Consider the following 10,482-nt stretch of genomic DNA (forward strand, 5'->3'; position numbering starts at 1 on the left):
CTAAAGACTGGGAAGCAAGTGCTGTGAATTCTTGGAGAAGCAGCTGAGCGGTCACCCAAAAAGAGCAAATCAAATGGAAAAAAAAAAAATGCTGAATCATTGCCGTCATCTGTCTTTGATACCTTTTCAATTCCCATCAGGTGTGGCCAGTAGAAATGCAATGACTCAGCACTTCACCTCCAGCATCCTGCAGTATCGGCCTCCACCCCACCAGGCTCAAGACACTTCTCTCTGCCTATTGGCTGTGGGCCAGCGCAGTATATATTTATAGATCCGCTAATTTGACGACACAGTGTGAGAATGTGCGTGCATTTTGGCTCTGGTGGTGCGCCCAACCTCTCCCGATTCTCCCCAACCGGCTCTAGCCCAGGGTCAGAGGTCGCCATAGCTCATGGGGGCTTTGCATCTCTGTGTCAAATTAATCACACCCCTTCAAAAACACCTCCCCTCCGCCTACCTCCAACCACAAAAACAAGAATCCCATCAAGGTCAATCCACAGACGGTTGATTGAAGAAATAAATCAAATTTAATAAATCGACGCTAATTCAGTCAAACCTTAAAATTCCCATTTGAGGAATGCAGTTTCCTTTAGATACTTGGCACCACATCAGCACTGCTATTCCCCATGGCCCACCTCCCCCGACCTCCACGTTTATAAGCTTCCAACACAGGCCGGGTCATTTAATTAAGACAACTGAATTGGGCAGAGACATTCATAACAAGAAGCAGCACTGAAGTCAAGCAGTCTTGATTAAATCTGGGCCCAGGTGACTGCTGACAGAGACAGTGGGACCCTGTGAAGTCCCATGGAACGTTTGGCCAGCACTTAGGGAGCAGTTAATCTGGGACAATAGCTGTAAACAGATGGAAAATAATCAATCTCCACTGTGCCGTCTGAGTTGAGACCGGCCCTTCAAGAGAGCTCCCATTAGCAGGAGGCTGCCAAGTGCTTCACAGGCCTGTGTGGCATTTTCCTTGCCCGTCCAGCCTGGCACGCACACACCAAACCTCCAGAAAATGCATTCCAGCTCTAGGATCATGTGCATTGTGAGTGGGGGGTGGCTAGGGGGCTGCCACAGTAACATCTGCTGGACTGTGCTCTCTCTCTCGCTCTCTATCCCTCTCTCTCTCTCCCTCTAGCTTCTGCACTTCTGTATATTAGGCTGGTCATCTTGTGCGTCATACAGGCTTAGGTAGTTGTGGTTTATTCCACTGTGTAAAAGCAGCTTTGTTGGTACAGTAGACAATTGATATTTTGTCTTTTTTTGGGGGGGGATTGGTTCATGCAAATGTGGCAGGCTTTGAAGCAACATCACAAATCAGCTAGCAGGCAATCTTGTGTGCACTGGAAGATTTTAAAAGCACACAGTATAAAGTATCTGCAAACTAGAAAGGAAAAAAATAATAGAGAGAGGAATATGCATGTACCCAGCAGTGAATATGCATGTCCCATAGTTCCCTGAGCCCCGAGAAATGGGTGGCGGTGTTGTGTTACTAATATTCATAATCAGCAATTGCTTACGAATGCAGCATCTGAAAAATGACAGATTGTGTTCATTACTGTGTGTAAAATACTGTAATTTCCTTTAAGGCAGGAGAGCAAAGAGAAGAATTGCCTCCCAGTAGATGCAGCTCTCAGTGCTCTGCTATAGTACAGCATCCTGGTCTCCTCCCCTCCCCCACCTCCCACTCCTCCTCCCTCCCCCCCCCCCCCAGCAGCGACACTCCTCCATCTCGCCTCGGAAACGGACCAATGACGCGGGCACTGCAGCAGCCTGCCAACCCCGCACTCACAAGCCCCCGCTGCCCTGCCACGCCCTTGCTGAGCGCCGTATCTCTGCAGTCCCTCCCAGCAGCCCCTGCTCCAGACGAGAACCTGCTAGGACAGCACTTTAAGCTCTGGGAACAAGAGGCTCGGGCACAAAATCAATCGCAGGAAGCATAATCGATAGGGACCCAGGAGGGATGAGCTGTGACATCAGCACAATCTTTCTCTCATCCTACACCCACACCGCCCTACCTCTCCCCGGTCCCTTCAACACGCTGGCGAAATCAATACCTGGTCTATAATTCATTCTGCTAGAGTAAGTCTGGCAACCACCATCTCCAAGTCAATAAAAAAGACAAAAAGGTAAAGACACTGGCCTTTTTATATATAGTGTCCTGGAAAGGTGATGTGATTCTGAACTACCAGAAAGGAAAAATCGCAACGCAGTCTCTACACTGGCTCTAGCCTGTACTGCTCTCGGCTGTGGCTGCTTTGAATGCAGCACCAGAGAACTTTGCACCAAGGGGGGAAGAAAAAGCTGCCATGTCACATGAACTTGGACAGCAAGAGAATGAGCTTACAGGAAAGTCTCTAACAAGAAGTGTGCAGGAAACTATTACACTCAGCACCAATGCCAATCGAATCAAATAAAACAATGAATAATAATGGTAATAACATAACATACCTCAAGGACCAGGAAAACAAATCCAAGATCAGTTGGGTCTGCTTGATGTTTGCATGCTATCTAGATTCATTCCCTGAGCTCTGTGGACAGTGGGATGACACAATGTGTAGCTGCCAAAATATTTCATTCAAGCACTATCAACACTACACAAGAGTGGATCAATCCACGTAGCAATCGCACACGTTAAGTGCAGCTGGCACGAATTTGGTTGGAAAGCCATCTTAGCTGTGGATGCAGTCCAAATAATGCCCAATTACAGGATCAGTATTTCAAAATAACAAGTCTTTAAAGAATTTTAAGAATTATCGGCTATAACCCAGCAAGAGCTGCAAGCGTCACTGAAAACTTGATTGTGGTTGCTTTTATTCTACAGTTTCACTTAATTGTTTTGCTCATACTCATCAAGTTAATCACGTTTAATCGCCTGCTACAGGTAGAATTACTTATATTTACTGGAAGTAATTCTGAATACAGTATATCGAATCGGGAATTTATTATATTTATACAAGATATTTTTCTAAAATTGTCAGCGGAAAAACAAAATTAAACAATTAAAAAATGTAAAGGAGACTGTTTTTTTATTCTGTATTGGTCATTTAAGAGAAGGATCTCACGACCACCTCAGGATGCCAGCAAGGTCAGCTGAAGATGCTGGAGCAACGATCGCAGAAGGCGTTGACAGTCAGCGAGGAATGGCATTACAATTTATTTTCATACATGAAAACTAAACTACATGTGGATCCAGTTGTTTGAGCTACAGATATGGAAGAAACATTGAAAAGAAGTTTGACCTGATGTATTATTTCAAAAGAATTTAGACACCAAGTATAGGTAGGAAATTTAATTCTCAGAGACGCAAAGATCTGAAAGTACAATTTTGAATACAGCAGTCCTTACTGTAAATAGTCTGTGCTTGTAATGTTCTTTATTTTTGTCATCTTTTAGCTGACCTAATAAGACTATAGACTGAATGTGCAATATACACCATTTCTTATTTACTCAGAAATGGACACACAAGTTTCCCCACAGTACATGAATTTTTACGAAAAAGAAATGTGCAAAATTAACACTAAACACTCGCAGGTTTCAACAATTTTTTGTTTTGTTCCCCTGTCCCACAATGATGTAGAAGCTGGATTTATAGTGCTGTGTTTGTGGCCGGGGTGTGTGGCAGCATGTTAAAGCAGAACTGCCGATTTTCTGCTGTATGTATCTTGCTGGTGCTGTGTTTTAGGCAGAGAAGTGAGCCGTGTGAAGTTGAAGATCATGGAGGGAAAAGGGTGTTAGTCCCCGGTAGCTCACTGCTGTGGTCACTGGCCGCAGGTTGTGGGTTCAAAACTGGGGTGACCTGCTGTCTTTTCAAGATGTTATTGTTTGTGTGCTGAGGGGGAAGTGGTAGGCTGATATACCAGATCTCTGAACATGTGGAAGAGGAGCTTTTTGGCTTATGTGGAGTGCTGGTCTTAAAGCTAGCAGGACTTGAGTTCAAATTGAGGTTGTGGTGCTAGTGCCACAGGGGGCAAACGTGAGTTTGATATTCAAGATCATGAATCACATTTGAAGTCAATATTTTATAGACCCACTGCATTGCTGACTGTTCAGAAAGCTGGAAGGCTATATGTTCAAATCCTGGTTCAGTTGTTGTCATTTGAAATTGTATTTGTTCTGTGCTACTAATGCTTTGTTTTACTGCCACAGGGGGCAGTGAGGCAGATATACCAGATGATTGAGGTAATAGACAAGTCCTTGCCTTAGAGTTAGTAGAACATGGAGGTTAGCCAGAGAGGGCAGTGTATTGAAGATATTCAAGCAACCAACCAACCATGTAGTCCTTTTTGCATGAAATCTTGCAGGACCTGGGTTTGAAGCCAGGTGCTGTATTTTTCTTCCATGAATCTGTTGTTTGTGCTTTGATTTGTTGGCTGTGCAGTGGATATAGCAGATCTTCTAACACCTATAAGTAAATACCTTTGTGTCTCACCATGTAGAGTGCTGGTCTTAAAACTAATAAGTCCTCAATTAAAATCTTGGTGGAGCACCTGTTTTCTAAAGATCTGTTACTTGTTTATTGTTTTAGTGCAGGGGGGTGAGTGAGGTTGATATACTAGATCTTTGAGCAGGTAACTGGACAAGCCTTTGTGGCTCACTACTTGCCTTAAAGCTGGGGGGGCTTGATATACAAGAGAGTGAGTATGAAGTTCTCTGTGGCTCACTTCATGCCATGTTGTTCTAGATGCTAACAGGACCTAGGTTCAAATCCTGGTGTAGGATGTGTCTCTGGAAAATCTGTTGCTTGTGTATTGTTTGTGGTGTGTTTTAGCCCCAGAGGGGGTAGTGTGAGGTTGATAGACCTGAACTTTGATCCTCTGAACGGTGAGTCCTTTGTGGCTCACTGCATGGAGTGCTGGTGTAGATGCTGCAAGACTTGGGATCAAATCCTGGTGCAGGTCCTGTTCTTTGAAAATCTGTTGATTATGTATTGTGTTTTGTGGGCAGTGTGAGGTTGAAATACCTGAACTTTGATACTTTAACAGTTGAGTTCTTTGTGGCTTGCAGCATGGCGTGCTGTCCTAGATGTACTAAGGATCTGAGTTCAAATCCTGGTTGAAGAAATAAACCTGTTGTTTGTGATGTTGTTAGTGCCAGAGGGGGCAGTGCAAGGTTGATATACCTGAACTTTGATCCTCTAAAAGGTGAGTCCTTTGTGGCTCACTGCATGGAGTGCTGGTCTAGAAGCTAAGAGGATCATTGTTCAAATCCTGGCTGAGGAGTCTGCTGATGAGGTAAGTACATAATACCAACCTTTGTTAAGAGTACTAAGCATAGATAGTGGGGGGGGTGTATGGATGAGAGGTAGGATAAGATACCTAGGCAACATGAGAGGGTAGGGAATTGAGAGTGGGGTGGGCCAGAAAAGGATAATAGCTGAAGTGAGAAATGGTTAAGCTGAACAAAAGGAGAGAGAACATTTTTATATCACATTCTAGCTCACCCTTCCACCCCTCTCCCACAGCTTAGCCTACACTTCTACTGTCTTGTCTTCCAAGCCAATTCCAGCCCACCCCTCAACTGTCCTCTTCATCTAGTCCAGATGTCTCCACCATTTACTCTTCCCCTCATCTAGCTCTCTACCAACCCAACCCCTGGTATCTACACATAGTACAGTTAACATTGTATATCTTAATGTACTTACCTCAACAGCATGCTCCTCAGCCTGGATTTGAACCCATCTCCTTCTACCTGCCAGACCAGCACTCCATGCAGTGAGCCACAAAGGACTCAGTGTTAACTTGGTCAAAGTTCAGGTATATCAACCTTACACTGTCCCCTTTGACACTAAAATACCACAAACAATATATTTTCAGAAGGCCCACCAACAGGATTTGAACCCAGATCCTCTCAGTTTCCAGGCAAGCACTTCATTCAGTGAGCCACACAAGCATCTACTATTACATTCTCAAATATCTGGTATATCACCCTCACCCTGCCCTCTCCAGCACTAAAACAAGACACAAACAACAGATCTCCAAAAGACAGGGGCTCCACCAAGATGCAAACTTTGAGACTAGCACTCTGCATGGTGAGCCACAAAGGACTTCATGTTTGAAGGACAGCTGTTTGAAGATCAATGATGATGCTCTGAGGAAGACCAATGAGTCAAAACACATAAACATCATATTGTTCTTAGCCCCCAAATGTTTAATATATCAAAAATGTTTTAATGACATCAATGACTATGGACTATTTACAGGCGGGATCTGCTGTCTAGCTTTCCAGTGGCTCTTCCAGAGGGTAATTATTTTTCTACATATTCCCTGGGACAAAGCATCCTACATTTAAAGTCTATTGTTAAAATGTTGTGTTATTTTATAACTAAACTATATTTATATATATATATATATATATATATACACTCACCTAAAGGATTATTAGGAACACCTGTTCAATTTCCCATTAATGCAATTATCTAACCAACCAATCACATGGCAGTTGCTTCAATGCATTTAGGGGTGTGCTCCTGGTCAAGACAATCTCCTGAACTCCAAACTGAATGTCTGAATGGGAAAGAAAGGTGATTTAAGCAATTTTGAGCGTGGCATGGTTGTTGGTGCCAGATGGGCCGGTCTGAGTATTTCACAATCTGCTCAGTTACTGGGATTTTCACGCACAACCATTTCTAGGGTTTACAAAGAATGGTGTGAAAAGGGAAAAACATCCAGTATGCGGCAGTCCTGTGGGCGAAAATGCCTTGTTGATGCTAGAGGTCAGAGGAGAATGGGCCGACTGATTCAAGCTGATAGAAGAGCAACTTTGACTGAAATAACCACTCGTTACAACCGAGGTATGCAGCAAAGCATTTGTGAAGCCACAACACGTACAACCTTGAGGCGGATGGGCTACAACAGCAGAAGACCCCACCGGGTACCACTCATCTCCACTACAAATAGGAAAAAGAGGCTACAATTTGCACAAGCTCACCAAAATTGGACAGTTGAAGACTGGAAAAATGTTGCCTGGTCTGATGAGTCTCGATTTCTGTTGAGACATTCAGATGGTAGAGTCAGAATTTGGCGTAAACAGAATGAGAACATGGATCCATCATGCCTTGTTACCACTGTGCAGGCTGGTGGTGGTGGTGTAATGGTGTGGGGGATGTTTTCTTGGCACACTTTAGGCCCCTTAGTGCCAATTGGGCATCGTTTAAATGCCACGGCCTACCTGAGCATTGTTTCTGACCATGTCCATCCCTTTATGACCACCATGTACCCATCCTCTGATGGCTACTTCCAGCAGGATAATGCACCATGTCACAAAGGTCGAATCATTTCAAATTGGTTTCTTGAACATGACAATGAGTTCACTGTACTAAACTGGCCCCCACAGTCACCAGATCTCAACCCAATAGTGCATCTTTGGGATGTGGTGGAACGGGAGCTTCGTGCCCTGGATGTGCATCCCACAAATCTCCATCAACTGCAAGATGCTATCCTATCAATATGGGCCAACATTTCTAAAGAATGCTTTCAGCACCTTGTTGAATCAATGCCACGTAGAATTAAGGCAGTTCTGAAGGCGAAAGGGGGTCAAACACAGTATTAGTATGGTGTTCCTAATAATCCTTTAGGTGAGTGTATATGTACTACTAAATCAAAAAACTGAACAAATCATTCAATTAAATACATTATTATGAGCAACACTCTGTTGGGAAAATCCCCTAAATCATGGAATGTCTATTACATTATTCATTAGTTATTCATTGGTTTAAGTTCAGTGCTACAAGATGGACTTTACCAAAAGTTTAACAGGTACAGTATGCAAAACCCTCACTGGACAGAATGCCACAGATGAAAATATGTCTAAGCCTGTAGTTCAGTGCTTTTGACAGAGGGGGGGGGGGGGTCATAAGGCCAGGGCCCCCAAATCCCAGGCTAATGTGCAAAAACAATACACTGGACAGTGACTGAGATTTAAAAAGGACTGAGGATAAGGACTTAAACATGCCTAAACAGCTCAAAGAGTATATTGGTATTAATTGAAATGTCTTTATTCATTATTTGTATAAATTCTATATTTATATTGTTTTATTTAATAATGAATACTGAAATTATCAGTACATTTAATTGGTTCAAGTGATAGTGTATACAATAAATGAATGTTAATAAAATTATTCTTTAAAAAAATAAGTTTTGTTGAAGTATTGCTCATTTATTTAACATACTGTAAAGAGCGTTACCTACATGCCTACTGGGTTTATATTTCAAAATCCTAGAGTCTACATTGAAATAGGACACCTCCTTAAAGCACTGTTTACTGTGTACATTATGTATAGCTTTTGTGTTTACATTGTGCCTAGCTTTCTTTTATAGCTTGTGTTTTTATGATGTGTAATGTTTTAGTTATTTTTAAAATAATTATTGATTTGTGCTTGGATAAAGTAATATTCTCAATAACATTATAATTATAATACCTGATGTCACAGATCTATAGGGAGTGAAATAGGTGTTGTATTGGACTTGGGTCAGATTAGGGGTATATAAAAGGGGCATATATAAAAGCTTATCGGAATTGGGCCAGTACTGGGTAATAAAGTATTGATGAGCCTGCCTGAACTGGACCAGCACTGTCCCATATGTCTGTGTTCAATATTTTCATGTGTATATAAGCACTCTACATGTTAATGTATCTGAGCAGCAGCATCACACCTGCGTAGTGAGCAGAGCTGGGCAGTCAGTTCACCCCAGAGCCATCCCAGCTGGGGGAAGTGTAGAAGACAGTGCTGAGGACCAGACAGGACTGTGGGGGGGAGTGCGGATGTCAGGAAACCACCCGCTAAGTTTCATTTCGCAACCGTGTGTTCCGACGATAAGGAATTTGAATGCTCTCTCACTGTCCGTCCTTGTTTTTTCCAGCTTCGTTGGTGGTATGCGGATTTTGCCGTATGTACTTTTGTTTGTTATTTCTTTTCAGCACGAATCCAGTCTGTCTGCTCTTGTCGGGGGCTTTTTTGAGACAGAGTATTATTGTCCTGCTCGTGTGGGAGTGGCACCACCTGCTGGCCTCTTGAGGAAACGTGGGTGCCGGTTTGGGAAGCTTGCAATCCACAACCTGAGTTTCTTCATACAGATGAAACGTGCAACTGTCTCTGTCGTACCTTATGGCCTCTGCTTTCTCCCATTATACTCTGTGTCAGTGGGACGGATGTGACACCGGGCTTGTGTCTGTTCCTCTCTTCCTGTCCTCAATTTTTTAATGGACTAAAATCCTTGTTGAACATTTTAGCTTCCTGTATTGTCTAGGATTGCCCTTCCTGGTAGCCCAAAATAAACCACTTGTTTATGCACAATTCTCTCTCACTAAACCCTGACTGGTGCCTATTGAAGAGTGACACTCATACCATCCCACGGTTGTCTATGGTCACTTCTAGTTAAGGCAAGGGCATTTTAATCTGTTAATCTGTTTTAGGTGGTCCTGGTCCTTGTTTTATAGTCTTACTATACTGTGGATACTGTTGGAGGAAAGCTTGAGACTGTTCTCACTATGATAGTCAGTTAATATAAAGACTTAGAGGCACCAAAACCTAAAGAAAACTGTGGTTCTCTCTAGGAGCAGGGAGAAACAGTTCTGCCTTTATACACTGATGGGAAAGAAAAGGATACATCCTTCATGACTCAAGCTGCTGCCCCTCACTCTGTATTTCCACAGAACAGCATATGGAAAGAGTTAAGTACATAAACTATTATTATTATTATTTTTATTTCTTGGCAGACGCCCTTAAACTAGTCATAGATTAATAGATGGTAGCACTGTTGGGTTACTGGGCGGTCTGTTTCAAGCATCTTTGCAAACTTGAGAGCACAAGCTGTAGAAGGGCATCCTACTGAATCCGTTAGTTTCTACTTAAGCAGGCTATCAATCCTCATGTGTCCCGAGGCAAGCGTTTAGATATAGCTGCGGCTCTAAATCAGAGGTGGCGTATATCTCTCCAGTATTGAATGCCTTCTGCTGCATAAGAAATCCATGTTCTGCAAAATCCCTCTCTCTCCACTCCTATCTCTCTTCCTTAACTTCAACCTAGTTGAACTTTTTACTAACATCCCTTTCCTGATCTTGCGAAAAGAGGAAAAGCAAAGGGATGGACAAGGAGAAGGAGGAGTGGGGGGGTGTTGTTAAGGGGCGATAAGAATTTCAGAGACCTGCCAAGAGAAATGGACAGCTTCCTTATGACTCTCCTGCTCTGGGAGGGAGAGGGGGGGGTCCTCTCTATCTCATTGCCTCCAGTCTGGTGGAAAGGCAGCGGCTACATTGTTCCAGGACCTGTGACCTTTACAGAAGGGGGCCGCCCCGGGGTTGGACAGCTCATTTCCGATCATTGTTGGAGGCTGTGAAACCTTGAGGAGGCATACGAGGAGGGGGTGGGGAGAGGAGGAGACAGGGGAGGCTTGGGGGGAGTTTCAGCAGGAGGTGGGGGAAATTAGGAATGGGGTGGGGATTTCCAAAGTCTTAAAGTAACTTCTTGAAAAACTAAAT

The sequence above is a fragment of the Amia ocellicauda genome, chromosome 20, assembly GCF_036373705.1.
Source record: "Amia ocellicauda isolate fAmiCal2 chromosome 20, fAmiCal2.hap1, whole genome shotgun sequence".
NCBI lineage: Eukaryota > Metazoa > Chordata > Actinopteri > Amiiformes > Amiidae > Amia > Amia ocellicauda.